The sequence below is a fragment of the Pelodiscus sinensis genome, chromosome 8 (genome assembly GCF_052426305.1).
Source record: "Pelodiscus sinensis isolate ZL-2025 chromosome 8, ASM5242630v1, whole genome shotgun sequence".
Lineage (NCBI taxonomy): Eukaryota > Metazoa > Chordata > Testudines > Trionychidae > Pelodiscus > Pelodiscus sinensis.
Genome location: NC_143059.1, coordinates 2,487,076 through 2,507,478, shown reverse-complemented (window position 1 = coordinate 2,507,478; position 20,403 = coordinate 2,487,076).

Genomic DNA, 20,403 nt, shown 5'->3' with positions numbered 1-20,403 from the left:
GTGCAGTCACCCCGGGGCCACCAGGAGCCAGGTCCAGCCTGATGCTCCCAGGCCTTCTCAGCACGGCTCCGCGTGGGCAGGCACGCCCCTCGTCTCCTGCAGCCCCCGGGCGGGGCTCTGTAAGCGCTGGGGCAGGGAGCAGGCCGCAGTGCACGGCCTTAAGGCCTCATGGGCACCCGCCCGGGCGTCTGGGGGAGACGCAGCCCCTGGGCCTGAGCGGCAGGACGGAGCCGTTTCCCGCGGTGTGTTGCTGCCCCTTTGGGGCCAGCAGGGGTACTGCGTCCCGCCCGCTTCCAGGGGCACCCGCCCCCCAAGACAGCAAAGCAGCAGGTCGCGCACGCCGGGGCGTGGGGCAGAGCCCAGGGGTCAGAGCCACGCGGGCAGCCGGGGGGGCAGATAGGAACATCAGGGCGGCCCAAAGGCCCCTCCCGCCCAGCATCCTGGCTGCCCAAAGCGGCCAGGGCCCGGTGCCCCAGGGGAGGGAACACAGCAGGGAACCCTCGCACGGTCCTGCCCCCGTCACCTGTTCCCAGCCAGCCAGAACCCAGGGACACCAACCCTGCCACCCTGGCTATAGCCACGGATGGGCCTGACCTCCAGACGCTCCGGCAGGCAGCGAGCGTGCTGGGCTCAGCTCCCAGGGGACGGCTGCTAGTGGTGAACGTGCAGCACCCAGCGGAACGGGCCTGCCGGGCACCACTGCCGTGCAAATCAGTGCACAGCGCGCTTCCTTGTGCGCGTTCCCTGCGTTCCCAGCTCCGTGGCGCTGCCAGCTGGAGGCAGGGCCGGTGCCCAGCACCCTCTCAGGGCTCGCTCCGGGCTAGCACTGGGCCTGCGAGGAGGCCTGGAGAGCACGGGGCCCTGAGCTCTCACGCCGGCCCCCCACAGCTCGGCCCCGGGGGGCAGCTGTACCTGCCAGAGTCCAGGGGCATCCCCGGGGCAGCAGCCTGCTGATCAGTCTCTGAGCTGGAACTCCAGGGTGGTTTGGAGCCAGCTGGATTTCAGGGCTCCCCCCCCCCGAAATCCAAGGGAGCCGAAGGTCAGTCTTGCATTCAGCCTGTGGGGACACGTGAGCCAGGCCGAGCCTGGACACCCTCCCCACGCACGACAGGTAAATCCCACGGCCGCTCCGCCTGTCGCTACCCCCCAGCCCAGAGCTACAGCCGCACGCTCCACGCCCGGAGAAACCGCCCCCCAGGGAGCAGGCACCTTTAGCGCCCACCTGCCCCACAACCGGCCCTGGTGAGCCCACGTGGAACAAGGGCGCCACTCAGTGGCCAGATGGCAGAACTTCACCTTCACCGGGCTCAGTGGCTGGACGGTGGGTGACCACACGCCCCAGGGTACCTGCAGCGCGGCCGCGGCGGCACATTCCCACTGGCCGGGCACTCGGCCACGGCACCAGCCACAGGACTTTCCCGGGGGCCGGCTGCCCAGGGAACGAGACGTCCCGGGAGGCTCCCTGCTCCTGGCTAGAGCGCCCGGGGCTCCCCTGAGGCACTGGGGGCCCAGCCCAGGCACCTGAGAGCCACCCCAGTTCCTTCACTTGTTTCCTCCTAGGCCTGCGTCCAACAATCAGCGCGGGGCCCCGAGCTCCCTCGTCCGCAGGCTGTCTGGAGCCCACCTTTCTCCACGGAGCCCTCCCAGCTACCCCGGGCTCGGGTGTACCGAGCTCTGCCGCCCCACGCCGGGCCAGAGCTGCCACTGGCAACTGGCCCTTGCGCCGGCCGCCAGCCACTCCGATGCCAGCACCTTGCCAGCTGTGCCACGTGCCATTGCCTGACAGCTGTACAACAGCTCCCAGGGCGACCCGGGGACCTGGCACGTGCTCCGGGCTGAAAAGTTGCCTGGAAGCCACGGACGACAGCCGCCTCGCCATACAGCTCGGCAGTCCCCATGCCGCCCCCTGTGCAGCCTCTCCAGGAGAGACAGGTAGTCAGCACTGTGCAAACACACCAGCACTCCGGAGGTGTCAGGCAGCCACAGCACAGCCATTCCTGGGGTGGCAGGCAACAATCTGACAGCTGCACAGCCACTCCAGAGGTGACAGGTAATCATCGCAGAACTGTGCAGCCACTCCGGGAGGGACAGGTAATCAGCACTGCAAGTGCACAGCCGCGGCAGAAGTGACAGGCGGGGATGTAACAGCTTCCCAGCTGCCCGTTGTGAGCAAGGCAAACCCAGTAGCTGGGAAGGGGGCCTGCAACTATCTGACTGCAGTACAGTCACTCCAAGAATGACAGGCCTCCTTCGCCTCTGGGAGGGAGCACAGCCGCCTGGGCCGTGCCCAGAGGTCAAAGGCTGGCATGGCACCTCCCGCCTCCCGCGCTCCTCCGGCCGCACAGCCTTCTCGGGGGGCGGGACGGCAGCTGTGGGTTCTCCAGGGGTTGTGAAGACAACCCCCCAGACCTGAGTGTGGGTCGGCCCAGGGGGCTGCAGGTGGCTGCATTCAGATCGCAGGTAGGTTCCGGCGGCCCCACCCACCGCAGCAGGACGCGGGCTCGGCCGCCTGACACCCCCGGGGTGTTTCCACCCCGCTGATCTGAGCAGACACTTCCTGCCCCCATGCTTATTGCTCAGCCCCAGCCTGCCCCCGCCAATGCCCCGCTTCGAGTCACGTCGCCCGCCCCGGGCAAGCTGTCGGAGCAGCCGGCTCGCCCCACACACCTCTGCCGGCCCCGCACTGCCACGGCCCAGGGGCGGCTGCAGACGGCACCGACCAGGCCCCGGCACCTCGCCCCCCAGCTCTCGATTTCACTGGGGAAACGCCTCCATTTCCAGGAGCAGGAGCCGGCCGGATCCAGGCCTGGGGAGCAGGCAGATGCCAGCCTACGGCACAACAGCCCCGGGCACCTCTGGGCAACACCGCTGAGCCGGCGGGAGGGGCCGTAACCAAAGGGCACAGTACCCAGCCTCCCGCAGTGGCACTGGCAGGGCACCAGCCAGCAGGGGCCTGGTGGGCAGCAGCAAGAGCCAAGCCTGGTGCCCGGATGCTGTGGGACTGCGAGAGGCACCCTGAACGCCAGCTCGGGGCTGGCCTCCTCCTGGCAGCAGGACGCAGGCTGGTCAGTGCGTCCCAGCAGCAGAGGGTGAGCAAAGCACTAAGCTTGCAACCAAGGGCCTATTGTGCAGCGGCCCGCACACCCAGCATTCATCCTGAGCCGTGTCCGCGCCCGCGCTGGCTGTGAATCAGCGGCTGCCCCTGCCGGAGAGCTGCCCCGCGCAGGGACTGACAGTGACGCAGAGGGCCCCCGAGCAAGGCCAGGTGGTCTAGTGGGTAAGGCCCATGGCTCGGACTCGGGAGCGCTGGGCCATGTGCCCCTCCAGCACCTCGCTTCATCGCCCCAGGACCGTGGTCTGTTTAAGGGGCGACCTCCGCCCCGCCGGGCCCTCGGGCGGGTTTATCCAAACGGAAGTGGGTGACGATAAAAGGGAGCGACGTGCTTGGCCCCCTCTGACTGAGCCTGCCTCGGTCCCAGTGCCCCGCTGACCAAGAGCTGCCCAAGGTAGGCCCCAGCCTCAACCTCTTACCCCAGCCCTGAGCTCCCCCAGCGCCCCAAACCGGCTGGCCCCTCCCCAGAGCCTGCAGCCCCCCAGCTGGAGTTCTCATCCCCTCCTGCACCCCATCCTCTGCCTCAACCTGCAACCACCTCCGCACGCCGAATCCCTCGGCCCCACCCCCCAGCCTGGAGCCTCCTCCTGCTCCCTGAACCTCCCATTTCTGGCCCCCTCCCAGCCCAGAGAGAGCGAGGGAGGGGAGTGAAGAGCAGGGGACGGGCGAGGGTGTTTGGTGGTTGGCTACTCTGCGAACGGCCCGTCCACACGGAGCCCAAGGGCCCCGGGCCAGGGCCTAGCCCTTGATCCCGCGCACACTGAGGAGCGGTGCAGAAGCGCCCCAGATTCAGAGTCTGCGGGGGAAGCTGCTGAACGCCCGCAGCCCCACGTGCGTCAGGATCGGCCCGGGGCCCGGCCCGGCACCTCCCAGCCCAGAGCAGTGCAGGCGCGTGGCCCAGGCTGCCCGGCTCTGCCCGCTGCGGGGCACAGAGCTCTGCCGGGGCTGCCCGGGGAGAGCCCAAACCCCAGTGGATGAAGGGCTGAGCCACCCTGCAACCAGGGCTGGGCAGCAGAGCATTCCAGGGCCATGGCTCCCCTCCCCGGCCCACAGAAGGGGCACGGTCACTCGGCCCTCCCAGACCCCACCGGCCACGCAGGACGAGAGCAGCCTCTGGGGCGGACTGGCTCTGGGTTCGGCTGAGCCCACCGGCACACACTGGCCCAGCGGCGCCCCCCTCCAGGCTGCCCTGCGTCTACGGGCCTGTGGTTTTAGGCCCCGAGGACCCAGGTTCGAGCCCCACAGACGCCCCAGCCAGGCAGTGGCTTTCCTGGGGAGCTGAGCCACCGTGAACCTGGGTCGAGCGTCCCAGCCAGCGAGTGCTGGTGGGGACGTTGCTTGGAGGGATCCCCACGGGGGACTGAACTGAGACCCCCAGAGCCATTGATGCACTGTGGGGCCCGCTGGATCCCAGGACCATTCCGTGTGCAGGACGGGTCTGAGCCGTGTCTACACCCAACCCCTGCAAGCCCTGGCAGCAGCCGGCCAGGCTCTTCCCGGAGCAGGGGGTTGGGCCTGCAGGCTCCCTCAGCTAGCCACAGCCTCCTGGCCCGGGACTCGCCTCCGGCAGCGGCCTGGCACGGCAGGACAGGGCTTGTTGGGCATGGCTGAGCCCCCCTCCCGGCGCAAGGCTGGCTGCTCTCCGGAGCACCCATTACAGTGCTAATGTCTGATTGTTCGCTAAGATTCAGAAACTTGCTGGGAAGCGTTTACAGATAATTTTTTGCCTGCAGTCACGGTGCCTAATGCCCAGTCCCCGAATGCCGTATGTGTTTATATGCACTGCAATTTTCCACTTGATTACGTTTTACCACAAACAGTTCCATCCACTCCGCAAAGACAGCCGCCGCACATCCATCCCGCGCAGAGCCGCCCGCCGCGCGCCCGCAGCCCGGACCCCCCGGCACCACGCCGCAGGGCCCCCAGCCCTCGATGGGGCGCACGCTTACCCGCCTCCCCCGCTCGTCCCGGGAGCACCTGGCTGCTTGAGAGGCTCCTGCACCTGGAAGAGGGACGGGCGCCAGCCAGCTACCCCGCGACACTCCCCAGAGCACTCCTGAGCACCTGGGCCGGACAGACGGTAGCGCCACGGCAAGCCAAGAGCAGCTGGCTCCGTCCTCTGTCCCTGGGTCCCAGACCGTCCCTCCGTGTGCCTAGTCCGGCCCGGCCTCTCAGCCATCTCTGGACAGGGCCTTCCCCCAGGCCCGCTCTAGGGCAGAGGTCTTCTCCCGGGCAGTCCCGTGCCATTGCACCAGGCCGGCAGCCTGGCAGCAACGCCCACCGCTGGCCCGGGACACGCCCGTCAACCGCCCTGGCCCGTGGCTCGGCCCCTCGGCGACCGCCAGGTCCGCAGGTGGCTCCTGCTCGGAAACAAGGCCGCCGGCAAGCTGAGGGGGCCGTGGGAGCATCCAGAGCCAGCGAGGTCCCCGCTCCACAAGCAGGGCCCGGGAGAGAAGGCAGCGCGTCCCCTTCTGTGCACCCTGCCCCGGGGAACAGAGGCTGCAGCACGGGGCTCCCCGCGGGTAGGGACACCTGCGCGAACGCTCCAGCCAGGGGCCTCGTCCGGGAACGGCTCCTTCCCCGCGCTGCGCAGCCCCAGGCCGTCTGAGCCCAGGGATTTCCCTACACCCCCACGGGGGCGTATACCCCCTGAATTTCCCCATCACCCCTCCAGTCTTGTGAACTATGGTGCCATACAGCCCACCTTCACCCTCACGGTCTCACCCCTCATCGGCCCTGCACCCCCCAGTTTCAATTGCTGGGGAGGCGACTGTTACTGAGCCCGCTCACAAGCAGGCCACACGCCGGGGGTCAATCCGGCATCGCGCCAGAGCACTCGGGATAAAGCCACGGAGGGTTAGCAACACTCGGACTTCCCCTGCCAGCTCTCGAGTCCTGCACATCCACCCTCAGAACACCCAGCCCCGTAGAGCCTCCCGCGGGCGCCTCCAGTCACTGGCCACTTTGAGCCTCCCAGCAGCAGGGCAGCGAGGTCACTCGCGTCACTATTTCACACCCCAGTGAGGTGACTCGTGTCACTATTTCACACCCCAGTGAGGTGACCCGCGTCACTATTTCACACCCCGGTGAGGTGACCCGTGTCACTATTTCACACCCTGGTGAGGTGATCCGCGTCACTATTTCACACCCCGGTGAGGTGACTCGTGTCACTATTTCACACCCTGGTGAGGTGACCCGCATCACTATTTCACACCCTAGTGAGGTGACCCGCGTCACTATTTCACACCCCGGTGAGGTGACCCACGTCACTATTTCACACTTTGGTGAGGTGACCCACCTCACTATTTCACACCCCGGTGAGGTGACCCGCGTCACTATTTCACACCCTGGTGAGGTGACCCGCGTCACTATTTCACCTCAGGGCGAGGTAACCCCTTTCACTGTTTCACACCACAGGGAGATAACCTGTGTCACTAGTTCACCTCAGGGCTTCCATCAGGTCAGCCGCCTTTTGCATGAGGCGATGGGAGCCACAGCAATTCCCTTTTTAAGCAAACAACAATAAAACCGACTTTGCAAGCGAGAGCAGCAATGGAACGTCATGAATGGGCGGGAGTCCCCAGAGCTCCCCTCCCCGAGCCGGCGGAGGGAGGGGGCATCCCGCAGGGGGGCCGGAAATGCCCATTCCAAACGCTGACCGGTTCAACGACAGAATGCCACAGGTTGACGGGGGAGGGCTGGCGCAGAGCCGTTGGGTCACACGTTGTGGTTGGCTGCGCCGCGTGGCCGGGCGGCTCCCAGCCGGGGGGCGGGAGCCGGGCAGTGCAGGGCCCTGAAGGTGCAGGGCCCAAGGCAACCCCCAAAGGCCAGGCCTGTGCCCGGGAGAGTGCTGCCGTTAGAGCCGTGGCCACAGAGTGGGCCCCTCCCCGCCACGTGCCACGCCCCCTGGAAGTCGCAACGTCTCCGGTGCCGAGGGACAAGGGAGGCCCTGGCGCGGGGCCGCACCCCTTGTGAGTGTCAGCTCATGCAGGGTTGAGACTGGCCTGGGGAAATCCTGGGGTACGGCCAGAAGCAGGCCATGCTCCCCCTCCCAGTCTGCAGTGAACCATCCCCCCCACCACGCCCAGCAAGGGAGCTGCCACCCTGCAGGTGGGACACGTGCCTGAGCCATCACCTGTGGCCTTGCGTGTGCACACGCCAAGGCACGTCCGCCCCTGCTGGAAATGGGGCAACCATCCCCCCCCGCCCGTCTGAGCTCCTGGGGAGACCCCCCCAGCCCCGCCTGCTCCTGAGAGGGTAAGTCGGGTGACAGACGCTGGGCGGTGGTGTTTGCCCCAGCCAGGGCTCCACTCCTCTTCTTCCCATTGTTCCGCTTCCTGGGTGATAACTGGTCAGACAGGTTCGGAGCCCCCTTGCATAATGACTCATCCCCTGCCCTGCTGGGCCGTGCTGCAGACAGCAGCCAGCGGAGGTCACTCACAGCCCACTGCCCAGCATAGCAACCAGCAAGGTACCCACACTACGTCACAGTTCTCCCCCCTCCGAGAGCGAACTGAGCAGGGTCACTCCGCTCGTGACCTAGGGAAGTTCGGGTCCTCTGCGTGGGAACCCGCCCTGGGGACATGGGTGCTCCCCTTGACTCAGGCCGGCCGCGGCGAGGCCCCACATGAGCTGGCTTCCCTCTGTCCACTCGCCGCCCCGCTCCAGGGCGACTGGCACAGGCCTGTCCTCGGGGGTCACACCCACCCTTCCGCTGGCCTTGATCTCTGGCCGGGGTCTCTCGGGCCGGGGCCATGAGCCCAGCGAGCCTTCTCTGGACAGCCAGGGCGGCTTCCACACCCAACGCTCCATCCAGGGAGGTCTTCCCCTCCCATAACTCTCTCAGCAAGCCCAGAGGGTCCTCTATCTGGGGTAGAGACCCCCAAGCCGCTTTCCTCCTGTCTTGGGCCTTCCCGCCCCTCTGGCAGGAGTCGCAGGACCGGCAGTACCGCTGCACGGCTGTAAAGATTCCCGGCCAATAGAAGTGCTGGAGCAGCCTCAGCCGGGTGCTCCGGATCCCCCGGTGGCCCCCAACGGGGACATCGTGGGCCAAATACAGCAGCTTGAGGCGATACTTTCGGGGGACGACCAGCTGCCGCTGGACACCCCATGCCCTCGCCTTCCTGGGGGGGAGCCACTCACGGAACAGGAGCCCACGCTCCCGCAGGAATCTCTCCTGGCCACCTCTCCCCCGGGGCTGAGCTGCATGGAGGCCAGCCTGGTCCCTCAGCCTCTGCAAGGAGGGGTCTGCCTGCACCTCAGCCTGGAATTCAGCTGCTGGGGCAGGGATCGGGACCTGTCCCCCACCTCTGCCTAGGTCCGGAGTCCCAGCCTGGCTGGACCCCGTGTCCACTGGGATGGGACCCTGAGGACGCTGCCAGGAGTCCTTCCCTGGACCCACGTTGTCGGCCCCCCGCTGGCTCTGGCTCCGGCTAGGGACTAGAGCCCGCTGGGATCCATGGGGCCACTCCTCTAGGTCATTCCCCATCAGCACCTCGGTGGGCAAGTGCGGGTGCACCCCCACTTCCTTGAGGCCCTCCTTGGCCCCCCATTTCAGATGCACCCTGGCTACAGGCACCTTAAACGGGGACCCGTCTATGCCCTTCAGGGTCAGCTGCGCGTGGGGTAGTATCCGCTCCTGGGCCACTATATCGGATCGGGCCAGAGTCACCTCCGCCCCCGTGTCCCAGAAGCCCGTCACCTTCCTACCATCCACCTCCAGGGGTATGAGGCACTCGCTCCGCAGGGGCCGTCCTGCCCCCACCCGGTACACGGAGAAATCCGCCTCCTGAGAATCAGACCTCCCAGGGGAGGTGCACTGAGCATCCTTCCCCTCTCTCTGAGCTGAGGTTTGCCTGCCAGCCCCTGCCTCTGGGGCAGCCTGCCCTTCCTCCCGCCCCAGCCAGTTAACCCTGGAAAGTCCCCGGTCCTGGGACCTGGTGCACTGAGCCCTCTTGTGGCCTTTTTGCCCACAGCGCTGGCAAGTTAGGCTTTGGGCTGTCTCTGTCCAGGCCCTGGCTGGTTCTCTGGGGCACAGACGACCTGTTCCTTGGTCTCGCCCCGTAGTTGACTCCCTCCGTCGCTCAGCCGAGATCCGGTCTCTGCGCGATTCCCTTTCTCTCCGGGACTCTCGTTCACACCCGGACCGGCTCTCTGTGAACTCATCCGCCAGTCTCCCGGCCTCCTGGGGGTTCTCCGGTCTTCAGTCTTTGAGCCACAGCCTCAGTTTGGGTGGGCACACTTCATAGAACTGCTCCATGATGACCATCATGACTTCATAGAACTGCTCTGTGGTCTGGGCTCCGACTCCAGACACCCACTTGCGGCCGTATTGCACCAGGCAGGAGGCCAGATCCACATAGGTCTCCCGTGGCTCCTTCTGCACCCCCCGGAACTTCTTCCTGTACATCTCGGGGGTCAGCCCGAACTTGTGCAGCAGGGCCTCCTTGACTCGGTTGTAAGCCCCTGGCTGTAGGTCCTCCAGCTGACTGAGCACTCCGGCCGCCTCCTGGCTCAGTGCGGGGACGAGCTCCTGCAGCCAGTCAGCTGGGGGGACCCGTTGCAGTCCACAGGCCCTCTCAAAGGAGCTGAGGAACCCGTCTATGTCACCCATGTCCTTCAATTGGGCCACCGCGAGCCTCTCCAAGCGCCTGGAAGCTCTGGGACCCTGGGGCCCATCCACACTCTGCGCAGCCGGGGCCACGCTGGTTCTCCGCTCTGCCATGGCCAGCTCATGCTGTCGCTGCCTCTCTCGGTCCTGGACTTCTAATTCCTTCATCTGCAGCTGGATTTCTAGCTGCCGCAGCTCCGTGAGCGGACAACAGCTTGCAGGGTTCCCCTGGGAGGCTGTCCCATCTCTCCAGTGGGTTCCAGTGCTCCGCCCACCCTCAGAGCCTGACACACTCCCAGGGGGGGTCTGGCTGCTCCCCACGGGGACAGGATCCCAGCCCTGTTGCTGGTCATTCTCTTCCAGCCGGGCAATTAGCTGGGCCTTGGTTGCTTTCCGCAAGCCCCTCTCTCTGCACAGCCCCACCAGCTCTGCCTTCAAGAGTCGGGCGTAGGCCATCGGCCCCCTGGTCCCCTCGGTGCAGACTCACCAGTCTAGTGCTGCAGTGCCCCACGATTCCCAGGAACCGCTTCGCTCTGTCTCCAGCACGCCTGGCTACCGGGCTCTTGCTTCTACTGCACCTTGTCGCTTGCTGCTGGAAGCTCCATCCACGGGCTGCAGCGCATCCCACTTCTGACACCAGTGTGACGGTGCGTTGGGGTTTCCCCATCTCCTGCACCCCCGTAATGGCACAGACAGACTCCACCAGCCAGTAGAATAGAGGGAGTTTATTGCTTCTCCAGGATACAGCACAGCACAGATGTGATCTGGTTACAGGGCAGGCCTAGGATGCCTCAGCCCCTCTTGAGATGGGGGAGACGGGGCCCCTAAATTCCAGCCCCCTTCCCTAGGCTGTCTCCTCCATGATCCCAGACAGCCACTACTACTCTCTTCCAGCCCTGCCCCCATCCAGGGCTCCACTCCCCTTCTTCCCATTGTTCCGCTCCCTGGGAGATAACTGGTCAGACAGGTTCGGAGCCCCCTTGCATAATGACTCATCCCCTGCCCTGCTGGGCCGGGCTGCAGCCAGCAGCCAGTGGAGGTCACTCATTACCCACTGCCCAGCATAGCCACCAACAAGGTACCCCCCACTACGTCACACCCCAGCTCCGGGAGCACGTGGCACCCAGACGGGAATGAAGCCGATGCCCAGAGGCAGCCTGCGCCCGCACAGGGCCAAGGAGCTCTGGGGAGGGATTCGGGGATGGCCCGCCAGCCAGGCGCCATGGCCACAGGCGCACTAGTGGTCCCAGGGCAGGCCACGGGGGAGATTCGCAAGAGCTGGGGAACGGATTGTCAAAGCCGGAAAGGGCAGTTCTGGCCATCGCTGCTAACCTCCCCAGACACCGCTCTTCTGGCTCCGGCGCCTGGCCCCTCTCTTGCAAGTGTTCCCACATCTCTTCCCTCCAGCGCTAGGCTGGGCCCTGTCACACCCCCCCCCCCCCCCGATTTCTTCCTGCCCAGCTTGGCAGGGAAACCAGGACTGGAGAAGCAGCACGGTCCAGTTGCAGGGGACGACAGCTCCAGCCTGGCCCAGACTGGCTGGCGTCCTGCTGCCCATGCCCCAGCTGGCAGTGACGGGGCCCCCAGTTTGCAGCCGTGTGGCTCCAGCAGAGCCGGCGGGGCTGCCTGGCGAGCCAGCGTGAGGGTGTCAGGAAGGTGCTCGCAGACATTTCTTGGCTGCCTGGAGGAAATAAAGGCCATCGTTGAGCCTGTCAAAATGATTAATAGCTCACTGGCGGGTGGGGGGGGTGAGAAGACAGATGGGGCGGGGAGCTCTGCAAATACACGGGGAGAACAGGAGATCTGAATAAATGCAGTGTCGCCGCCATGCCTGGAGAGGCGGCGGGAACACGCCGGGGGGGCTCGTGGCCGCGTGCGGGAGCGGGGAAAGCCGGGAGACGAGCGGGCAGGAAGTGGGGCGCTCAGACAAGAATCAGAGCAAGATGCAGCCCCGGGCCCATCCCAAGTCCGGCCCCTGGCCCACTCCCCCAGGACCACCAGTTCCGCCTGTGACTGGTGCCTTGGGAGCAGCAGGCCCTCGGGGAGCCCCGCCCAGGCCCAGGTGCATATGAACAGCCCCGGGAAGGCTGGCCTGCTGGAAGAGCTGCACAAGTGCCCTACCGCAGCTCACCGGCCTTCGCTCAGCGGTCTCACCCGGCACTGTGGGCGCTGGCACGTTCTGCTCACCCCTCCCTGCCCCACTGAGCCTTTCAAACGGAAACCAGCTCCCGCCTTCCTGGAGCAAGTGAACCTCCTGCCTGGTGGCTCCAGACCACACTGGTCTACAGGCAAGACACTGCCCAAAAAGGCAGAGGAGACTTGGGGGAAGGCAGGGTGGAGAGGTCTTAGAGCCTTGTAAATGGTTGTTTCTCATTCTAAATCCACAGCAAGTGTGAAAACTGCTGATGGATAGTGCAAAAAGGCAATTAGGCCTTAGTGATTACCAGACGTCCGTGCATGAATGTATCCGGCACCTAGAGTTGAAGGACGTGGTACGAAACGAGCCAGTGAAAGAATGCGGTAATGGAAACAGATAATTCTTCTGAAGTAAGGCATAAACATTGTCAAGAGTTGTTAAGTAGCAAGACAGAACAGATTCCTGCTTACCTCAAAGTGAGCAGAAAATCGGTTTCTTCAGCCTCTTCAAGATCAATTGAGCCACTGACTGAAACTTGGCTTGTTGAAATGGAAGAGCAGAGTATTGTATTCCAGCTGCTGCAGACACCCATCAAAGAACGCAGGAAAAATACACACAGCACGGAACTTTTAGCCACTCTCTCAACTTTTCCTTTTCACTCCCTGAGCAAACTCCTCGGGTGCAGCTATCCAACCTGGCTGCCGTGTGAGCTCCCCGCTCCTGCCTGGCAGCTGGCTGAGAAAGACCTAACCCCATCCCAGCCAAAGCGGGGTTCAGAAAGAGCCACATTTGTCTGTTTCAGCAAAAGCGAGGCGTCCGGTGGCACCGTTCAGACTGACATGTCAGGGTGGCAAATGCCTCTAGTATAGACGAGCTGGCCGGCGTCGCTCTGGTTCTTAACCCACTTCATTGCGCTTTGAAAAATGAAAGGAAAATGTCCCTCTGTCATTTCAGTCCCTGCTCTGGGGCGGGGCTGGGGCAGAGGGGCGCAGGCTGCCCCGGGGAGTGGGGACAGCCCCAGCACTCTCCCCGCAGCAGCCTGGGGTCAGGTGAGAAGCGCGTCTCCATGGCAGCCGCAGCTCCAGCGGGCACAGCCGGGGGCGGGGCGCATGTCCAGGTTCACCTCCCCAGCCAGAGGGAGGGATGCAGCAAACTGGGCACCATCCCCTCGCGCCCTGATGAAGGTGTGTGCTGTCGTGGGGGTACCTTGCTGGTTACTGGGCTTGGGCTGTGGGGGACCCCCACTGGCTGCTGTCTGTAGCACGGCCCAGCCAAGTAGCTGATGGGACAGGGAGGTGCCTGTTCGACCGGTCCCTCCCCGGGAGAGGAACAAAGGAAGGGGGAATGCCGCCCCTAGCTGAGGGCAGGGCTGGAAGGGATGGTTGGTTAGGGGCTGTCTGGGATCATGGAGGAGATAGTCTAAGGAAAGGGGCTGGAATTTAGGGGCCCAGTCTCCCCCATCTCAAGGGGGGCTGAAGCATCCTAGGCCTGCCCTGTAGCCAGATTACATCTGTGCTGTGCTGTATCCTGGAGAAGCAATAAACTCCCTCTAGTCTACTGGCTGGGGGAGTCTGTTCGTGCCACTACGGGGGTGCAGGAGACGGGGAAACCCCAACGCGCTGTCACAAGGTGTCACGTTACTGGATTTTAAGGGGATCAGACACGTCACTGCTGCACCCGGGGGGGGGTTGCCCCAAAAGTTGGTAAAAGGGGCCATGTGAGGTGTCCAGTGAGAGCTTGTGTTCTACTGATGCCGAGTGTGCTATTTGTGTACTTGCATGAGACCTGTGTGTGGCGTGAGAACTGTGCGCTGCGCGTTCTGTCTGGGGCAGGGCAATGGGCGAGGAAGGCTCAGCCAATGGCTATGCTGATTAGCAGGGCTCCAGGGACAATAGCTCTCTAGGTGCCAGGGACACACCCAGGGAACGTCTGGAGACCTGCAAGCCGGCCAGGATAACGGTTGCTGAGTTGGGACACAGGGATACGTCACTGGACCATGTGACCTGCCGTGACCTGCTCTGGCCAGGAAGATGCCAGGAGAGGTATATAAGTGCCATGTGGCACCCTCCATTGTGGCTTGAGTTCAGCTCCTGATCCCAGAGGCAGCCTTGCAGGGAACCACGAGCCAGGAAGAACCGTGGACCCGTCCTGACATAGGATGTGCACCAGAGACTTATAAGATAGCAGCTGTAACACCTCTGCGAAGAGCCTGTATTGAGGCCTGGAAGACTGGATGCATGTGCTGTATTCTCCTTAACAACCTCACTCTCAGGCTTTCCTTTCCTTTAGTAATAAACCTTTCGACTGTAGATTCTAAAGGTTTGGCTCGGCGTGGTCTTGTAGGTAAGATCCAGAGGGTAAACTGGCTGGAGCCTGTGGCTGGTTTCTTGGGACAGGGAAGGACCCGTCCGGGGTAGGTGGGATCAGGTTCTATAACCCCTCCCCTGTGTTACGCCTGGGGCTGATTGGGGCGCAGGGAGAACCGGGGTGCCGGAGGGGTTTTGCTCATGAGGCTTCTGGCTGGCTAGGCTGGCGGCTGGAGCGCTCAGTGGGATGGGTTGTGGCCTGTTTGAAGGTCTCCAGTCGGGCCGTAAGGAGCCCCAGGTCTGAGCGATTCGCCCTGAGTGGACGCCCTCAGCCGTGCCCAGACCCGGCCTGTCACAGAAGGGGAACACAGGAATGTTCCCATGTGAATGGGGGGAGGCGTCACCCCCTAAAGAGTGCCTGGGGGGGAGGCTCAGGGCTGGGGCTCAGGGCTGGCCGGGGGGCACCCCCAAACCGACCCTTTCACCTGCCTGTTGACTGCTTCTCTTAAACAGACAGACTCTCTCCAGTAGATAGAAGATCTGAATTGTGGCCATGCTGAGCCCCCCCATGGAGATCGGGGCCCCATGCTAGGGGACGTGCACACACCCAGGACAAGACAGACCCTGCCCAGGAGCGTTTACAGCCCCAACAGACCAGACCAAAGCCGGGGGAAGGGATGCGACGTGCGAGCAGAACGGGATCATCTGCATGTGTCGGGTAGTGCCGGGTTCTCTGGCGGCTTTTCTCAACTGAGGGGCAGGGCGTTGGTGAGAGGATGCTCGCTGAAAGGGACCTCAGGGAGGGGGGCTCTGGGGCAAAAGGGAAGCATGCAGGGCAGGAGTGGAGGGGGAACTGGGGCAAACACCCAGCCAGGCAGGAGGGAGGAAGATGTCCAGCCCCATGCTCTTCTCCGCCGCTGGCTGAATTTCTGGGTAACGGTTTCCTCCTTCCCCGAGCGTTCGTAAGTTAGAAGAAGGTGGGGGCCTCGTAATTGGCTGCATCGATGTGAAAGCGGATCGGTGGCCCAGCCCCCCACTGGCAGTGGCTGGGACACTCTGGGAGACGAGAAGTAACAGACCAGCTTCAAACAAGGCCAAATGTTTCTGACCGCAAGAGTAATCAGCCCTCGAAGGACTCACCTGGGCGCGGTGGATTCTCCCTCACTTGGGCGCTTTACATCACGATATCAGACTAGCCGTGTTAGTCTGAATCTGCAAAACCAACGCAAAGTGCCACAGGACTTCTCGCTGTTACATCGAGACGGGATCTCTGTCTAAAAGATTCTCTAGCTCCGCCCCGAGTCACGGGCTGGCTGCAGGGATCACGGGGGAGAATCCATGTGAGGGGCCAGAAAATGATCCGAGTGGTCCTTAAGAGTCCTGCTCCTCTGCACTGTGTGTCCGCGTTGGTATCCAGCTGCCAGACCCTGCGTTTGCAGAAGCAAGTGCAGGTGGCTTCCGAAGGGCTCCACAGGCGCCGGGCTGATGCTGTGCAGTCTCAGCAGAAGTCTGGTTTGATCTCATTGAAGGATTAGGCCAAACACAGAGCTAAAGAGCCAGTCAGAGACGGTGGGACCGTCCCACTAGTTGGCCAGCTTGCCACAGGCCAGGGAATGGCCAGAGCCAACGGAAAAGCTGAAAGGCGGCTGGCAGGAAGTAATCCCGACTTCTTCCCTTTTGCTATTTCTTTGAGACTGGCCCACGTCCCAGTCTCCCCAGGATGAACCTGTCTGACCTAGAGACGAAAGGTCCTTCCCATCTCAAGCGTTACCAGCCACGCAGAACCCGTCACTTTGCGAGCCGCTGCGACGGGGTATCCGAATGGCCCCCCCGCCCTGGCCTGTGTCACTCCCATTGCTCCAAAGCGGCAGCGGGAAGTTCAGGGAACAGAGGAGAGTTGAACTCGGAATCGTCTGGTTTCCCCTTGTTACTAAGACCCCCGCTGCAGGCCTGAGCTCAGCATCCGCATGGCCGGGTCGTAGCTTATTTGGCTCCATTAACAGTGATCCCAGCCTGGGGCTCACCCACAAGTGTGGGGGGCCGACCACTGCCGCCTTGCTCCGGGGGGCGGGAGAATGGCTCCCTGAGGCCGCTCTACTGTACCGTGGGGCACGGCCTGGAAAGGGGGCCATGAAGCCCAGGCAGGGAGATCTCAGGCTGCCATCAGACATCCCAGTAGCGGGGCCTTGTCTTCGCTAGGCAGTTATAACCCCCCAACCTCCCAAAAGAGTGTCCTGATTTTTCACACTTGCTACCTGGCCAGCCCACCTCAGCCGTGCTCTGATACTGAGGTGCCGTGGTGCCTTTGGCAAGTTCCTTGAGCTGCCTGTGGCAAAGGGCAATCGCTGGTTTCGGCTCACCTGCAGGGCAGCAGCGTCGCTCAGTCAGTGGCAGGCCCTGGGCTGACAGGCTGAGACTGGGGGGGGGGGGGCTGTCTGCTCTGTGACCCGGGGCCCCCTGCGCTGGGCTGTGCGATTCCCACTGACTCCCCCACATGTGGATTGGCCCAGATACCCAGGCCCAGCGTGAGCAGAGAACAAGGCTCTTCCCAGGGGGAGGCACAAAGGGAGGGAGGCGGAGACGGGCACCTGGCTGGGGGGCAGGGCCTGGGAGCTGGGCAGTTTTTGGCTGGGATGACATGAAGAGAAGAGACTTAGCTAAGAGCTGAGGGTTCGGGGGCCTGTGGACCCCCTACCCCAAGGGGTCTGAGGCTGACTGGCCAGGATTCCTGTAGCCACATCACGTCTATCCTGGAGAAGCAATAAACCCCTCTCTGTTCTACTGGCTGGCGGGGTCTCATCTTGCTGCGGACGGGGGTGCAGGATTGGGGGGATACCCGACACGCCGCTACACTGGTGTCAGCAGTGGGATCCACTGCACCCCGTGGATGGAGCTTCCAGCAGCACCTGACAGGGAGCAGTAGAGGACGGGGCTTGCAAGAGCCAGACGTGCTGGAGGCAGAGCGAAGCGATTCCTGGGAGTCGTGGGGCGCTGCAGCACTCGGTCGGTGAGTCTGCACCCCGGGGATCGGCGGGGAGATGGCCTACGCCCGACTCCTGAAGGCAGAGCTGGTGGAGCTGTGCAGAAAGAGGGGCCTGCCCATGGGGAGATTGACCGAGGCCCAGCTGATTGCCCGGCTGGAAGAGAATGACCAGTCACGGGGCCTGGATCCTGTCCCAGCGGGGAGCAGCCAGACACCCCCTGAGAACGTTTCAGGCTCCCAGACCGGACGGTGGGCTGGAGTCAACCAGATGCACGCGGTGCCCACCAGGCCATGCTCCGCCAGCCGTGGTTCATCCAGGGCGGGGTCCATCCCGGCAGAGCTGCGCCGGCTGGAGATCGAGCTGCGGCTAAAGGAATTGGAGTCACAAGAGGAGCGGCAGGACCGCAGGGAGGAGCGCCAGACCGAGAGAGGCAGCGGCAGCATGAGCTGGCCATGGTGGAGCGGAGAAGCCGAGGGGCCCCGGCTGCGGTGAGTGGGGAGGGCCCCAGGGGGCCCGAGGTGGCCAGACACTTGGAGAAGCTCGTGTTGGCCCAATGTAAAGACGTGGGGGACATGGACGGTTCCTTAGCCCCTCTGAGCGGGCCTGTGAGCTGCACCAGATCCCCCAGCGGACTGGCAGCAACAACTCACCCCCTTGCTGGCTCAGGAGGCCACAGGGGGGCTCAGCCAGCTGGAGAATCCCAGCCGGGCGACTACAAATGGGTCAAAGAAGCCCTGCTGCACAAGTTCGGGCTGACCCTGGAGACATACAGGAAGAGGTTCCGGGGGGTGCGGAAGGGGCCAAGGGAGACCTACGTGGATCTGGCCTCCCGCCTGGCGCAATCCTGCCGCAGGTGGGTGTGCGGGGGGGGGGGGTCCAGAGCGCAGAGGACCTGCATAAGCTGATGATCCTGGAACAGTTCTATGAAGCGTGTTGGCCCAGCCTGAGGCTGTGGCTCAAGGCCGGAGGCCAGAGGACCCCCAGGAGGCTGGGAGGCTGGCGGACGAGTTCACAGAGAGCCGGTCTGGTTGTGAACAGGAGTCCTGGAGAGAGAGGGAACCGCGCAGAGACCGGATCTCAGCTGAGCGACGGAGGGAGTCACCTACAAGGTGAGCCCAAGAGACAAGGACCAGCCGTCTGCCCCCCAGGGAGACAGCCAGGGCCTGGACGGAGCCAGCCCGAAAGGACCTGCAGGACCTAACCGGCCATCGCTGCAGGCAAAGAGGCCATAAGAGGGCTCAGTGCACCAGGCACCAGGGCAGGTCATAGAATCATAGAATAATAATAGGACTGGAAGGGACCTCGAGAGGTCATCGAGTCCAGCCCCCCGCCCTCAAGGCAGGACCAAGCTCCGTCTACACCATCCCTGACAGATGTCTATCTAACCTGTTCTTAAATATCTCCAGAGAGGGAGGTCCCACAACCCAAGACTTTCCAGGGTTAACTGGCTGGGGCTGGGGGAAGGGCAGGCTGCCCCAGAGGCAGGGGCCGGCAGGCAAACCCCAGCTCAAAGTGTGGGGAAGGATGCTCAGGGCACCTCCCCCGGGAGGTCCGACCCTCGGGAGGTGGATTTCTGTGTACCGGGTGGGGGAGGGCGGCCCCTGTGGAGGGACTGCCTCGTACCCCTGCAGGTGGATGGCAGGGAGGTGACGGGCTACCGGGCCCTGGGGGCGGAGGTGACGCTGGCCCGGCCCGAGGTCGTAGCCCCAGACCACATGGTGCCCAACACTCAGCTGACCCTGAGGGGCACAGACGGGTCCCCGTTTAAGGTGCCTGTAGCCCGGGTGCATCTGAAATGGGGGCCGAGGGGCCCAGGGAAGTGGGGTGCACTGGCACTTGCCCATGGAGGTGCTGATGGGGGGTGACTGACCTAGAGGAGTGGCCAGATGGACCCCACCGGGCCATGGTCATCGCCCATAGCCAGAGCCAGCGAGGGGCTGGCGACCCTGGCCCAGGGAAGGGATCCCTGCAGGGGGCTCAGGGCCCCATTCCAGCAGACACGGGGCCCAGCAGGGCTAGAGCCCCGGCCCCAGGCAAGGGGGGGCCAGGTCCCTGCCCCAGCTGTGGAATTCCAGGCAGAGGTGCAGGCAGACCCCTCCTTGCAGAGGCTGAGGGACCGGACTGGCCTCGGCGCAGCTCAGCCCCTGGGAGGCGGCCAGGAGAGATTCCTGTGGGAGCGGGGATGCCTGTGCCAGGAATGGCTTCCCCCAGGGAAGATGGGGACATGGGGGGCCCAGCGGCAGCTGGTGGTTCCCCAAAAATATCACCCCAGGCTGCGGTATCTGGCCCATGACGTCCCATTTGCAGGGCACCAGGGGATCTGGTGCACCCGGCTGAGGCTGCTTCAGGCCTTTTACTGGCCGGGGCTGTTTGTGCCGTGCAGCGGCACTGCCGGGCCTGCGACTCCTGCCAGGGGGCACGGAAGGCCCGAGATGGAGGGAAGCTGCCTTGAGGCGCCGGCCCACCATAGAGGAGCGGTTCTGGAGGGCAGCAATAGAGACAGTGGGGCCGGTGGGCCAGGCCACCTGGACGGGGAACAAATACATCCTGGTAGCCGTGGATATGGCTACTCACTGCCCCGGGGCCGTGGCTCTGCCCTCTAGCGAGCAGACACGGTGGCAGACACGCTGCTGGCCATCTTCAGTGGGGGGGGTTCCCCCAGGAGTCCTCACGGACCAGAGACCCCACTTCATGTCAGCCCCGCTCCGGTGCTTGTGGGAGACGCACGGGGCCGGCTCACCTGGGCCCCAGCATACGGCGCCCGGCCCCGCGGGCTGGGGGGAGGTGCCAGGGGACCCTGAAGCAGGTGCTGGAGGCCTTTATGCCCCGGGACCTGCAGGACTGGGACGAGTACCTGCCCCCTACTGTCTGCACAGGGGGAGGCCCCCCGAGGGTCTTCAGGTTCTCTCTGACCGAGCCAGGGTGCAGAAGGGGGAGGGGCCTGCTGAGAGAGTTATGGGAGGGGGAGACCCCCCTGAATGGAGAGTGGGGGCGGGGGACATCCTGGCTTCCCGGGAAAGGCTCGCTGAGCTCATGGGCCCGGCCAGAGAGACCCTGGGCAGAGCCCCAGGGCAGTGGAAGGGCTGGTCCGGCCGCAGGGAGCGGGCCCGCGCCGGCCCCTCAACGCCGTGCAGCAGCCGAACCGGGGGAGCCGGCTCCTGCAGGGCAGCGCATGGCAGGCCCAAGCCAAGGGGGGCGCCAGTGTCACCGCCTGACGCGGCCCGAACTTCCCCAGCTCCCAGGGGGAGTGACCC